This window comes from Pseudopipra pipra, unplaced genomic scaffold, assembly GCF_036250125.1.
Source record: "Pseudopipra pipra isolate bDixPip1 unplaced genomic scaffold, bDixPip1.hap1 HAP1_SCAFFOLD_263, whole genome shotgun sequence".
Taxonomy (NCBI): Eukaryota; Metazoa; Chordata; class Aves; order Passeriformes; family Pipridae; genus Pseudopipra; species Pseudopipra pipra.
Genome location: NW_026990742.1, coordinates 23,625 through 38,059, shown reverse-complemented (window position 1 = coordinate 38,059; position 14,435 = coordinate 23,625). Strand labels below are relative to the sequence as shown.

At 51.5% G+C, this 14,435-nt stretch overlaps 2 long non-coding RNA genes across 3 annotated transcripts; both read right to left on the bottom strand.

The window, feature by feature from the left end:
• Positions 1–4,585: 4,585 nt before the first annotated feature.
• On the bottom strand, positions 4,586–7,821 carry LOC135408239 (uncharacterized). The gene is made up of 3 exons (XR_010427404.1): positions 7,263–7,821; positions 6,095–6,224; positions 4,586–4,926 (listed from the first exon to the last, which is right to left on the bottom strand). It is a non-coding gene; the product is annotated as an uncharacterized LOC135408239 (long non-coding RNA).
• A 5,284-nt stretch (positions 7,822–13,105) lies between these two features.
• LOC135408240 (uncharacterized) lies at positions 13,106–14,172 on the bottom strand. Of its 2 annotated transcripts, none has more exons than XR_010427405.1 (3): positions 14,109–14,172; positions 13,728–13,852; positions 13,106–13,206 (listed from the first exon to the last, which is right to left on the bottom strand). It is a non-coding gene; the product is annotated as an uncharacterized LOC135408240 (long non-coding RNA). The 2 variants fall into 2 exon arrangements; XR_010427406.1 differs by having other exon boundaries at positions 13,126–13,203.
• Between the last annotated feature and the right edge of the window lie 263 nt (positions 14,173–14,435).

The window sequence follows — 14,435 nt, the reverse complement described above, 5'->3', positions numbered from 1 at the left end:
CGGCTGGAGATTATAGGAGGGGAGGTGTGAGGGGAGACACAGAGAGAGAACAGGAACAGGGGTTGTTTGGGAACAGGCTCTGTGTCCAGCAGGGATGGGAACTGGAAACACGGGAGGCTGGAGGAAGGCAGGGGGGGAGCACTGGCCTGCCTTGGATGGATCCTTTTTCCCTTTGCTCAGAGACCTCAACTCCACCCTCTCTGAGAGCAGCAGGGAACTGCTGCAGGGGAAGAGTTCATTTAGGCACAAGCCAGTGATGCAGCCACCGGGGCAGGGCAAGAGGGGAGAGGAACTAACACAAAAATGACACAATCACCACTGAAAGGGACTTTATTGAGCTACAACACAAACACATTCACAGCAGGCCAGGGCAGGAGGTGCCCCCAGGACCACCAACACAGCAGCTGGGCTGGCAGGAACACCCTCTTCTCAAGTTATGGAGCCAGGGGCTGACAGCTGGGATCGAGCCTGGGGGGGTTGGAGAGCACTCAGGCATCAGGGCCAAGTCCTGCCCAGTCACTGCAGACAGTTCAGCCCCAGCAGCAGGGGGAGTTTCTGCCTCTCTCTTCACTATTATTTGGGACCCAACAGCTCAGTGCTGTGGAATTTTAGCTCCATAAGTGTTTTACACAGTTGAGCTTCACCAGAACTGGGGCACTTGTCAGTATTCCTGACTCTTCCAGGGCTGCACTTCCTTTGGGCATGAGGAACCTTGCAGACTGCTCCAAACCTTCACAGCCCACTTGCTCTTCTTGCCACAGTTGGACCAGCTCACTGTACCTTCCGAAAGAGAAGGCAATGATCCCTTCTGAAACCAGAACCTCCCCCCCTTTGCTTTCCCATTCCATGTTTGGTTCCCTACACAACTGAGGCCCTGCCAGGCCTTGCCAAGTGGCAGCCAAGGAATCCAAGCCAGGAACCTGCCAGGGAACAATGTCTGTGCTACAGCAACATCATTCCAGGCCTCTCACTGCCACCCCTTTGCTTCTCCCAACAGCTCCAGGGGCACCAGAACTTGCCCTGAAGACAGAAAGGCTCCTTTTGGGAGCACCACGAGCCATCTATTGTGTAGCACTGGAATTCCATCTCCTGGACAAGCCATGAGAAGCAGGGAACAACGCCTACGGTGACACGTATAGAAATGAGTCACTGTGGTGCAATGACACAGGAGTGGAAACCATTCAGTCAGTCTGACCAAACCCCACAGTCTTCCGAAAGGAATTTCTTCTTTGTGGAGACAGGGCATGGCCAGGAATTCCAACACGTGCAGTCAGAGAGCCTTGCACAATTGGACACCTGACCTGTATGGTCCTCAGTGTTCCTGATGTTCTCCTGCACACACTGCTGGGGCAAGACTGACCTGTATGGTCCCCAGTGTTCCTGATGTTCTCCTGCACACACTGCTGGGGCGAGACCAAAGGGATGCTCTACTCCTGCTTTTGCTGCAGCCTGTGACGAGAGGGGAACCTATTGGGATAAAGCACCCTGAATTTTTGCTTCACTATTTGCCCTTGTAGGAACAGCAAAAGCTACAAGAAACAAATTAGGATGCTGTCTTGCAAAGCAAACAAATGCAACATGCAAGGTACTAAGTGAACTGCCTTTGGATGTTAATTCAGTCAGACCTGCTGTGTTACAGAATAGAGCTACAATTGACTTTTTACTATTGGCTCAGGGACATGAATGTAAAGAATTTCAAGGAAGGTGTGGTATGAATTTGTCTGATCATTGGGAGTCTATTCACAGTGCATCCAACAGTTGCAAAAGGGAGTTGCAAAGCTGCATGTTAAGGAGAGCTGGGATTACCTGGAAAACCTGCTGAATAGTTGGGGAATATCAGCATGGGTTAAATCCATAGTAAAGATGGGATGGGCCGGTGTGAGGATGTTTCTGTGTATTGCAATATGCTTGCCATGCTTGATGCAATGCAATCAACCAACTATAAACAAAGCATTAAAGGCTGTTTTATTTGTAAAAAAAGAAGGGGGAATTATGGAGGTGAACAGTGTCACCTCCCTCAGGCCCAGGACAGTGGACATTGTTCAACTAGCTGGCAGAAAGCCATGGGAACGGAAAGCAGGACAAAGAGGACACAGAAGAAGAAGCTACAAGACTGCAAGAAGGACCTTGGTGGCTAAGATATGTAGTTATTTGTATCTCTTAAAACACAGGCTGTATTATGTAGACGTGAAAAAGTAAGCATAAGTAGAAGATCACCAATTGTTCTGCTTGAACTACCTATTGTTCTGCCTGGGATATAAAAGCTGATGCATTGTCATAATAAAGGTCTTCGTCTTTCTTACATCACCGAAACAGAGTCTGTGCCTTTTAAAGCCACACTCCTTCTATTGGGTTAAGGACTGAGGAAGTTGGACCTGTGTCTGACCAGGACACGTGCAAACAAAATGGTGGGGACTGGAACACACACCTTGCACTCCTGCAGCTCTTACCATTACATTCCAGAGAAACCAGCCAATTGGACCATCACTGCTCATTTCTTAATCCCAATCCCACACTTCTTTTGCACTTGGAGCACCACTTTTATCACCCAATTACACTCCATTAGAGAGCTCCACGTCTAGCAGGGACAGGTACCCCTGGGATACTCTCAGCAATGCCTGAATCCATTGCAGGGACCTTGCTTTGAGCTCCCCAGGGCCGGGCACCCCGAGGATCTCCCCGAATAATCCTTTCGGTGCGCGCTGGAGTCCTCGGGGTGCCCCAACCCGGGGGGCACCAACAGCACTGTCCCTCCAGGGGGCACAATTTGGTCCTAAAATGTAGGGGGATCTTGCCTGTGTCCCAGACTGGTCCGGGGATCTGAGGCCCTTCCCGAGAAAATCTCGGTGCCGGCGTGAAGGGCCAGAGATCCCTTGGAGCCACGGGAGAGCAGGCACAGAGTCCCTCCTGGGGGGCCAATTTTCCTGTCTGAAATCAGCTCTTCAAAGAAGCCTCTAAGACTCAGATGGTGAGTTTTAGAAGCCAGGAAATCTTTTATTCCTATGCTCTTGAATCATCCCGGCCCACCGGGTGCCCTGGTAATCAGATCCCAAAGGGCACACAGACCTATCTCCATTGCAGCTGATATGGCAGCATTACAGGAGGATTCATTTTCCTTACCTGCATTCCTATTCCATACTCAGGACATTTTCCAACACTTATTACCATACACACCTACCCTTAGAAGGTTTCCAAGGGGCTTCACCAAGGGCCTTCCCAGGTCTGCTCTGTCTGGAGCCCTCAAAGTCCTCAGTGCCTGCCTTAGGAACCTCAACACAACTCACCTGCTTACACTGCAACTTGCTGCTGCTTGGCTGCTGCCTCACTTCCCTTCTTCCTTCCTTCTTCACCTCCTTTGCTTGGTCCCTTTCAATCCCTTAGCTCAGCTCTGTGCACTTTCCAGGCTACATCCCACTGCAAAAAGGATCAGCTCTTGTTACATCTCAACACTCAGAGAGCATTCCCCCTTTTTTCCTGACACTTGGCCATTAGGCCAGTGTCTCATTATTTAAAGCAGAGTTTGACTCCTCAGTGACAACAACAGCTACAGCCCTGAATCCTAACACAGGCTGAGACACAAACACGGGTGGGAACTCTGAAGGATCCACTTTGTCCTGCTCACCAATCAAAAGGAGCTTTCTGAACTCAAGAAGAAGAGACCCAACATCCTTTTTCTGCAATGTCAACTGCTATAAATGTGATCCACAAGACCTGGAAAGGCCCTCCCACTTCACCTGCAGGGCTGGCAGTGCCACCACTGGACACGGACCCAGTGGCTGGGCAGGAACGGAGGGGCTGGGGCGTCCAATCCATCGGCCCAGGCGGCACCAGGAGTTCCTGGAGTTCCTGCAGGGGAGAGCCTCAGGATTATGAAGGATTATGAAGATCAGTTTAAAATTCAATATGTATATCTCCTGGAATATAGGGAGTTTGACAAGGCCTACTGGTGCAACAAGGACACACTCAAGGCTATCTATTCAAAGGATCTACCAGCACTCAAAAGCTATCACTGTCCTTCTTGCAGGGCGAACTCAGGAAACTCTGTTGGCCAAAAGCCTCCAGGAGGATTTCCAGCTTTTGGGGCTCCCTTTTAACCATTTTTCCCATCACTGTAGCTGGGACTATCACCTGCCCTACAGAGGGAACAGCCCACAAAGTTCACTTTGCAGGGATGCCATTAACTCAAAGTCCCTTCTCAGGGGGGTCACTGCACACCTTGGCCTTTGTTTGCCCTCCCCACCAAAGATGCTTCCAACAGTTCTGAGACATATGGCAGACCCGGAGCTCTCCTCAGGGAATGCTTCAGCTGCTTAAAGGCTGCCCTTGCACCATCTAGCCAAGGCAGAAAATGCTTTACATGCTATTCTTAAAAGTTGGCATAACAGTCTTACCACACATCCAGAGGGAGCAATCCAGAGTCCACCCCGTCCTACCATTCCCAGCAAGGCAGTTCATGGGCTGTCTGGGGCTCAGGGAGGAGTCAGGGGACTGCTTTTCTTCCTTCCTGCTTTCCCCATTTTCTCCTTCCAAAGCAAAGGTATCCTGGCTTTCCTTGCTCAAGGAGATGCAGCAAAGGCCATCTTTGCAATCCAATACTGGAAACAGCTCGAGGTTGTCATTCAAGGTGCTTCTCTCAGGTCCTGCACTCATCAATCATCTTGGTCATTGGTTCCTTGGCAGGTTCTTGCATTCACGTCCTACAAGCAAACCAGGATGAGCAAATTCAGCTGTTACTGCAACCAATCCAAGCTGGCATTCTGATTTTAAAGGACACTGGCTTGGCCCTACCCATATAGATCCCACATTAGGGGTAATACCTACAAGTTCTACCCTCTTCCACCCTCCTGGAAGTCCACTGGCCCACACAACAGGAACAACTGCAGCTGCCACTTCAGTCAGGACCTTGCTGCTGACAGGAGTTATTCCCTGCACAACAAGAGCTGCTGCTTTGACACATTTAGTTTCAGCAATTACAGTTTCAGTATCCTCACTTTTCCATTTCATTTCTGCCTCAACTTTTCCACTCAATCTCTTCCGAGCAGAGGTTTGGACGAATTTGGCAAATAGACCAACTGAGGAATTCCCCAATGTTTTCCCAGTTTCACCCCTGTCACACCAATCACCTTAACACTGCCAGTCCTTCATTCTCCCTCTATTGTGTTAAGGATTGAGGAAGTTGGACCTGTGTCTGACCAGGACATGTGCAAACCAAATGCTGGGGACTGGAACACACACCTGGCACTCCTGCAGCTCATACCATTACATTCCAGAGAAAACAGCCAATTGGACCATCACTGCTCATTTCTTAATCCCAATCCCACAATTCTTTTGCACTTGGAGTATCACTTTTATCACCCAATTACAGTCCATTAGAGAGCTCCCTGTCTAGCAGGGACAGCTACCCCTGGGATACTCTCAGCAATGCCTGAATCCATTGCAGGGACCTTGCTTTGAGCTCCCCAGGGCCGGGCACCCCGAGGATCTCCCCGAATAATCCTTTCGGTGCGCGCTGGAGTCCTCGGGGTGCCCCAACCCGGGGGGCACCAACAGCACTGTCCCTCCAGGGGGCCAATTTGGTCCTAAAATGCAGGGGGATCTTGCCTGTGTCCCAGACTGGTCCGGGGATCCGAGGCCCTTCCCGAGAAAATCTCGGTGCCGGCGTGAAGGGCCAGAGATCCCTTGGAGCCACGGGAGAGCAGGCACAGAGTCCCTCCTGGGGGGCCAATTCTGCTGCCTCAACTCAGCTCTTCAAAGAAGCCTCTAGGAGTCAACTGGTGAGTTTTAGAAGCCAGGCGTTGCTTGCTTACAACACCCTGCCATGATCCCAGCCCACCGGGTGTCCTGGCCATCAGCTCCCAAAGGGCACACACAGGTATCTCCACTGCAGCTGATGGCAGGGGTCAGCACTACAGGAGGGTTCTTTTTCCTTCCCTGCATTCCTGTTCCATATTCAGGACATCCCCAACACCTGTTTCCATACACACAAACCCTTATAAGCTCTCTGAGGGGCTCCATCAGAGGTGTCTGGTGGTCACCTGTGCCTGGAGCCCCCCATGTTCTAAGTGACCACCTTATCAACTTCAAGACAACTCACCTGGTTGTAGAGGAACTTGGTGCTGCTTGGCTGCTCTCTCAGTTCCCTTCTTCATTCTTTCTTTACTTCGCTTGCTTAGTCCCTCTAAATCCCTTGGCTCAGCTCCATGGAGTTTCTAGGGTACATCCCACTGCAAAAACTACCAGTTCTTAGTACACCTCACAACTTAGACACCAGGGAGCAACGCAGAAATCATCTAATCCAGGGAACTGCCTCCAAATATTGGGACAAAAATACCATAACATTCCACAGCCTCCCTTGGCAAATAAACACCAAACTACTCAGACACAAACAATAACCTGCATGCTACAACAGCCTGGCACTGCCAAGTCAGTTGGTAAATTACACAAGGTGAACTTCTTTACAAGTTCCAGTTATGATACAAAAACGAGGGAGATCACAGACTCCCCCAGACACTTTTACTCTGAGGAAAGAAGGAAACCAAAGCCATCCCCAGTGCTGCAATAGCTCAGGCTCCCAAAAGGCCCAGGGGCTGGGCTGGGGCTTTTGGCTGCCCTGGAGCACAGGCAGGAACACGATGTCACCACCCCACAGCCACAGCTGAGAACCCAAAGAGCAGCCACACCAGCAGCTCCTGCCAGCCCTGCTGGGCTGGGCCTTGGGGAGGAAGGGCACTGGCCTTTCTTCCTGCCTAGGAGCAAAGAGCCTCCTTGCTGAGCACTTCTCCTGCCAAGGGCATCAGCTCAGAGGGGAAGTTCATCAAGTGCAACTTCCTGGAATGAGAAAGATACTTGTTCCCTGGACAATCTCTTTCCAACGGAACTCAGAAGTACACACTAGAAGTTCAGGTGTTACCTAAAATTTCATACAAGAACCTCTGAGACACAACTGGTGAGTTTCAGAAGCCAGGCAATCTTGTATTCCCATGCTCTTGAATCATTCCAGCCCGCCAGGTGCCCTGGCAATCAGCTCCAAAAGGGCACACAGAGGTATCTCCACTGAAGCTGATATGGCAGCATTACAGGAGGGTTCATTTTCCTTCCCTGCATTCCTGTTCCACAGTCAGGACATTCTCCAACACTTATTACCATACACACCTACCCTTAGAAGGTTTCCAAGGGGCTTCAACGAGGGCCTTCCCAGGTCTGCTCTGTCTGGAGCCCTCAAAGTCCTCAGTGCCTGCCTTAGGAACCTCAACACAACTCACCTGCTTACACTGCAACTTGGTGCTGCTTGGCTGCTGCCTCACTTCCCTTCTTCCTTCTTTCTTCACCTCCCTTGCTTGGTCCCTTTCAATCCCTTAGCTCAGCTCTGTGCACTTTCCAGGCTACATCCCACTGCAAAAAGGATCAGCTCTTGTTACATCTCAACACTCAGAGAGCATTCCCCCTTTTTTCCTGACACTTGGCCATTAGGCCAGTGTCTCATGATTTAAAGCAGAGTTTGACTCCTCAGTGACAACAACAGCTACAGCCCTGAATCCTAACACAGGCTGAGACACAAACACGGATGGGAACTCTGAAGGATCCACTTTGTCCTGCTCACCAATCAAAAGGAGCTTTCTGAACTCAAGAAGAAGAGACCCCAGGTCCTTTTTCTGCAACTTCAGCTGCTATAAATGTGACCCACAAGACCTGGAAAGGCCCTTCCCACTTCACCTGCAGGGCTGGCAGTGCCACCACTGGACACGGACCCAGTGGCTGGGCAGGAACGGAGGGGCTGGGGCGTCCAATCCATCGGCCCAGGCGGCACCAGGAGTTCCTGGAGTTCCTGCAGGGGAGAGCCTCAAGACAACAAAGGATTATGGAGATCATTTTAAACTTCAATAGGCATATCTCCTGGAATACTGGGACTTTGGCAAGGCCTACTGGTGCAACAAGGACACACTCAAGGCTATCTATTAAAAGCATCTACCAGCACTCAAAAGCTATCACTGTCCTTCTTGCAGGGGGAATGCAGGAAACTCTGTTTGCCAAGAGCCTCCAGGAGGATTTCCAGCTTTTTGGGCTCTCTTTTAACCATTTCTCCCATCACTGTAGCTGGGACTGTCACCTGCCCTACAGGGGGAACAGCCCACACAGTTCACTTGCAGGGATGCCATTAACTCAAAGTCCCTTCTCAGGGGGGTCACTGCACACCTTGGCCTTTGTTTGCCCTCCCCACCAAAGATGCTTCCAACAGTTCTGAGACATCTGGCAGACCCAGAGCTCTCCTCAGGGAATGCTTCAGCTGCTTAAAGGCTGCCCTTGCACCATCTAGCCAAGGCAGCAAATGCTTACAGGCTGTTGGAAAAGTTGGCAGAACAGTCTTACCACACATCCAGAGGGAGCAATCCAGAGTCCATCCTGTCCTACCATTCCCAGCAAGGCAGTTCATGGGCTGTCTGGGGCTCAGGAGGAGTCAGGGGGCTTCTTTTCTTCCTTCCTGCTTTCCAGATTTTCTCCTGCCAAAGCAAAGGTTTCTTGGCTTTCCTTGCTCAAGTAGATGCAGCAAAGGCCATCTTTTAAATCCAACACTGGAAACTGCTTCAGGTTGTCATTGAAGGGGGTTCTCTCAGGTCCTGCACTCATCAATCATCTTGGACATTGGTTTTCTTGGCAGGTTCTTGCATTCACATCCTACAAGCAAACCAGGATGAGCCAATTTAGCTGTTACTGCAACCAATCCAAGCTGGCATTCTGATTTTAAAGGGTACTGGGTTTGCCTTACCAGGAGAGATCCCACATCAGGGGTAATACCTACAGGTTCTGCCCTCTCCCACTCTCCTGCAGTTCCACTGGCCCACACCACAGGAACAACTGCAGCTGCCACTTCAGTCAGGACCTTGCTGCTGACAGGAGTTATTCCCTGCACAACAAGAGCTGCTGCTTGGATGCAATTACAGTTTTAACATCCCCAGTTTTCCATTTCATTTCTGCCTCAACTTTTCCAGTCCATCTCTTCCTAGCACAAGTTTGGGTGAGTTTGGGCAATAGACAAACTGAGGAATTCCCCAATGTTTTCCCAGTTTAACCCCTGTCATACCAATCACCTTAACACTGCCAGTCCTTAATTCTCCCTCTATTGGGTTAAGGACTGAGGAAGTTGGACCTGTGTCTGACCAGGACATGTGCAAACCAAATGCTGGGGACTGGAACACACACCTGGCACTCCTGCAGCTCTTACCATTACATTCCCGAGAAAACAGCCAATTGGACCATCACTGCTCATTTCTTAATCCCAATCCCACACTGCTTTGGCACTTGGAGCACCACTTTTAGAACACAATTACAGTCCATTAGAGAGCTCCAAGTCCAGCAGGGACAGGTACCCCTGGGATACTCTCAGGAATGCCTGAATCCATGGCAGGGACCTTGCTTTGAGCTCCCCAGGGCCGGGCACCCCGAGGATCTCCCCGAATAATCCTTTCGGTGCGCGCTGGAGTCCTCGGGGTGCCCCAACCCAGGGGCACCAACAGCACTGTCCCTCCAGGGGGCCAATTTGGTCTCAAGCTTGCCATGGACAGCCCAAAAGGCATTTCAAGAGGCCTTCTTTGGAACCCACCAACGGGTATGGGCAGGAAGCCACAAGAAGGCCTCATTTCTAAAGGCAGGGGGATCTTGCCTGTGTCCCAGACTGGTCCGGGGATCTGAGGCCCTTCCCGAGAAAATCTCGGTGCCGGCGTGAAGGGCCAGAGATCCCTTGGAGCCACGGGAGAGCAGGCACAGAGTCCCTCCTGGCGGCCAATTTTCCTGCCTGAAATCAACTCTTCAAAAAAGCCTCTAAGACTCAGCTGGTGAGTTTTAGAAGCCAGGCATTCCTTGCTTACAACACCCTGCCATCATCCCAGCCCCACGGGTGCCCTGTCAATCAGCTCCCAAATTGCACACACAGGTATCTCCACTGCAGCTGACATGGCAGCAATACAGGAGGATTCATTTTCCTTCCCTGCATCCCTGTTCCACAGTCAGGACATTTTCCAACACTCATTACCACACACACCTACTCTTAGAAGGTTTCCAAGGGGCTTCACCGAGGGCCTTCCCAGGTCTGCTCTGTCTGGAGCCCTCAAAGTCCTCAGTGCCTGCCTTAGGAACCTCAACACAACTCACCTGTTTACAGTATAATTTAGAGGTGCTTGTCTACTGCCTCAGTTCCCTTCTTCCTTCTTTCTTCACCTCCCTTGGTTGGTCCCTTTCAATCCCTTGGCTCAGCTCTGTGCATTTTCCAGGTTACATCCCACTGCAAAAAGGATCAGCTCTTGTTACATCTCAACACTCAGATATCATTCCCCCTTTATTCTTGACACTTGTCCACTAGGCCAGTGTCTCATGATTTAAAGCAGAGTTTGACTCCTCAGTGACAACAGCAGCTACAGCCCTGAATCCTAACACAGGCTGAGACACAAACACGGATGGGAACTCTGAAGGATCCACTTTGTCCTGCTCACCAATCCAAAGGAGCTTTCTGAACTCAAGAAGAGACCCAACATCCTTTTTCTGCAACTTTGGCTACTATAAATGGATCCATAAGACCTGGAAAGGCCCTTCCCACTTCACCTGCAGGGCTGGCAGTGCCACCACTGGACACGGACCCAGTGGCTGGGCAGGAACGGAGGGGCTGGGGCGTCCAATCCATCGGCCCAGGCGGCACCAGGAGTTCCTGGAGTTCCTGCAGGGGAGAGCCTCAAGACAACAAAGGATTATGGAGATCATTTTAAACTTCAATAGGCATATCTCCTGGAATATGGGGACTTTGGCAAGGCCTACTGGTGCAACAAGGACACACTCAAGGCTATCTATTAAAAGCATCTACCAGCACTCAAAAGCTATCACTGTCCTTCTGTCAGGGGGAACTCAGCAAACTCTGTTGGCCAAGAGCCTCCAGGAGCATTTCCAGCTTTTTGGGCTCTCTTTTAACCATTTCTCCCATCACTGTAGCTGGGACTCTCACCTGCCCTACAGGGGGAACAGCCCACAAAGGTCACTTGCAGGGATGCCATTAACTCAAAGTCCCTTCTCAGGGGGGTCACTGCACACCTTGGCCTTTGTTTGCCCTCCCCACCAAACATGATTCCAAGAGTTCTCAGAGGTCTGGCAGACCCAGAGCTCTCCTCAGGGAATGCTTCAGCTGCTTAAAGGCTGCCCTTGCACCATCTAACCAAGGCAGCAAATTCTTACAGGTTGTTTGAGAAGTTGGCAGAACAGTCTTACCACACATCCAGAGGGAGCAATCCAGAGTCCACCCCGTCCTATCATTCCCAGGAAGGCAGGTCATGGGCTGTCTGGGGCTCAGGAGGAGTCAGGGGGCTTCTTTTCTTCCTTCCGGCTTTCTGGATTTTCTCCTGCCAAAGCAAAGGTTTCTTGGCTTTCCTTGCTCAAGGAGATGCAGCAAAGGCCATCTTTGCAATCCAATATTGGAAACTGCTCGAGGTTGTCATTCAAGGTGGTTCTCTCAGGTCCTGCACTCATCAATCATCTTGGACATTGGTTTTCTTGGCAGGTTCTTGCATTCACATCCTACAAGCAAACCAGGATGAGCAAATTCAGCTGTTACTGCAACCAATCCAAGCTGGCATTCTGATTTTAAAGGATACTGGCTTTGCCTTACCAGGAGAGATCCCACATTAGGGGTAATACCTACAGGTTCTGCCCTCTCCCACTCTCCTGCAATTCCACTGGCCCACACCACAGGAACAACTGCAGCTGCCACTTCAGTCAGGACCTTGCTGCTGACAGGAGTTATTCCCTGCACAACAAGAGCTGCTGCTTGGACACATTTAGTTCCAGCAATTACAGTTTCAACATCCCCAGTTTTCAGTTTCATTTCTGCCTCAACTTTTCCAGTCCATCTCTTCCTAGCACAGGTTTGGGTGAGTTTGGCAAATAGGGAAACTGAGGAATTCCCCAATGTTTTCCCAGTTTAACCCCTGTCACACCCATCACCTTAACACTGCCAGTCCTTAATTCTCCCTCTACTGGGTTAAGGACTGAGGAAGTTGGACCTGTGTCTGATCAGGACATGTGCAAAACAAATGCTGGGGACTGGAACACACACCTGGCACTCCTGCAGCTCATACCATTACATTCCAGAGAAAACAGCCAATTGCACCATCACTGCTCATTTCTTAATCCCAATCCCACACTTCTTTGGCACTTGGAGCACCACTTTTAGAACCCAATTACAGCCCATTAGAGAACTCCATGTCTAGCAGGGACAGGTACCCCTGGGATACTCTCAGCAATGCCTGAATCCATTGCAGGGACCTTGCTTTGAGCTCCCCAGGGCCGGGCACCCCGAGGATCTCCCCGAATAATCCTTTCGGTGCGCGCTGGAGTCCTCGGGGTGCCCCAACCCGGGGGGCACCAACAGCACTGTCCCTCCAGGGGGCCAATTTGGTCTCAAGCTTGCCATGGACAGCCCAAAAGGCATTTCAAGAGGCCTTCTTTGGAACCCCCCAATGGGTATGGGGAGGAAGCCACAAGAAGGTCTCATTTCTAAAGGCAGGGGGATCTTGCCTGTGTCCCAGACTGGTCCGGGGATCTGAGGCCCTTCCCGAGAAAATCTCGGTGCCGGCGTGAAGGGCCAGAGATCCCTTGGAGCCACGGGAGAGCAGGCACAGAGTCCCTACTGGGGGGCAATTTTCCTGTCTGAAATCAGCTCTTCAAAGAAACTTCTAAGACTCAGCTGGTGAGTTTTAGAAGCCAGGCATTCCTACACACTGTGAGATATTTTAAAAGCTTATTGAGTGAAAAAACAAAGCTTTTATCAGTGACATCTGATCTCAAACAGTCAGCTCCTTTCTCCTTTCAGTACAAAATTATTTTCATGGAATCATTTAATAGGAAGTGCCCAGGAACCCCAGACTGTGCTTTCCAGAACAGAAAATAAACAGAGGGAAGGAGCTTTGCACAAGTGTAACATACTCCAGAACACACCTGACTTTAGTTTTACTCTGTAGGTTCAAATATAGCAGAAGATGAAAACTCCAGCAGGAGAGCTGGCACATTACCCATGGTACCCTGAAAGTCCACCTTAAGAGACCTGGAGAAAAATCGCAGTTCTGCGAGTCCCTTTTGCCTGCAGATGGCTGGGGATCCTCTCCATCCACCTCGTGCTCTCCCAACAGCAGAAAGGGGAACCTCAGGGACATGGTGGCACTCGACGTCCTGCTGAGAGAGCAAGGAAACCTTTAGCATAAAGGGGAGTTGGAATCTAAAACTTCCTTTCCTGGGAGCTTTGTGAAGCCTGCAACCAAGAGGGGGAAAATTTGCAACTCCTTTGGTGCAGGTGTCAACAGAGGCCAACAGAGCTTTCACCTTTTTCAGACAACTGTGCCCCTTTTGGCTCCCTGGCAGCTCCAATGGCACCAGAACCCCCTTCCTGCACACCCACGGGTGTCACACACAGGCACCCACACACCTTTGCTCCAGCCCACACGTGGCCAACATTTCCTCACCCTGGACATCCCACAGGCAGTATTTTTGCTAGAGAGCACAGCAACCCCCCTGTCCTCACAAACTGCCTCCCTGAAAAAAGGAATAATTTCTCCTGGACACTCCTCCCACAGTCAAGGTCTTTTCACATGTGCTCAGGGTCCCTCCCAGCTTCTGCCTGTCCTTGCATTTAAAGGCATGGGCATGTTTCAACAGCAAACCCAGCTCCTCACTGGCAGTATAAGCCCTGCTCTCACCTGGACAGACTCCCGGGCTCGGCACAGCTGTGGCTCATGGAGCAGCTTCCCAAGGCCCTTCTCTCTCCCAGCAGGAAGCACAACTCGCCTCCACTCCCCAGCACCAGGGGAAACCACGAGCCAGGCTGGAAACTGACACAGAACGAGCAAAAAGCATTAATGCAGCACCAAAAAAACAAGTTAAAGCAGTCTTTGCCTCGTAACCCTGCACGGGGAAAGACTTTGGGATTCCGAGGCAAGCCCTGAGACGCCCAGAGAGCAACAGCCCCGCAGCCCTGCCACGGCTCCCCCGGGGTCACCCGGCAGGTAAGGGGCTTACCCGGCCCCCGCTGCCCAGCACAAGGCGCCCCTAAACGCCCCCCGGCTCCCCCGGTCCATAACCCAGCGGCCAAGGCGCTCTCCCCTCCGCAGCCCGGGCAGCAGCGGGGCACCACCCTCAGCCCTCACACACAACCGACCGCACCCGCCCCGCCGGCCCTTTATACCGCGGGCCGCCAGCGCTGCCCAATCAGCGCTCGAGCGCCGCCGCCCAATCCCAGCCCGCCTGGCCCTGCGGCCCCGCCCCGCCCGCTCAGCTGAGGGAGATCGGGAACTGGTGACAGGAACCTGCTGCTGGGGGAGAGCCTGGAGATGGAATTGCACACGGGCACCTGAAGCCCAGGCGCTTTGCTTGCCTTGACAAGGCCCTGTCACAGGAAATCTTGCTCC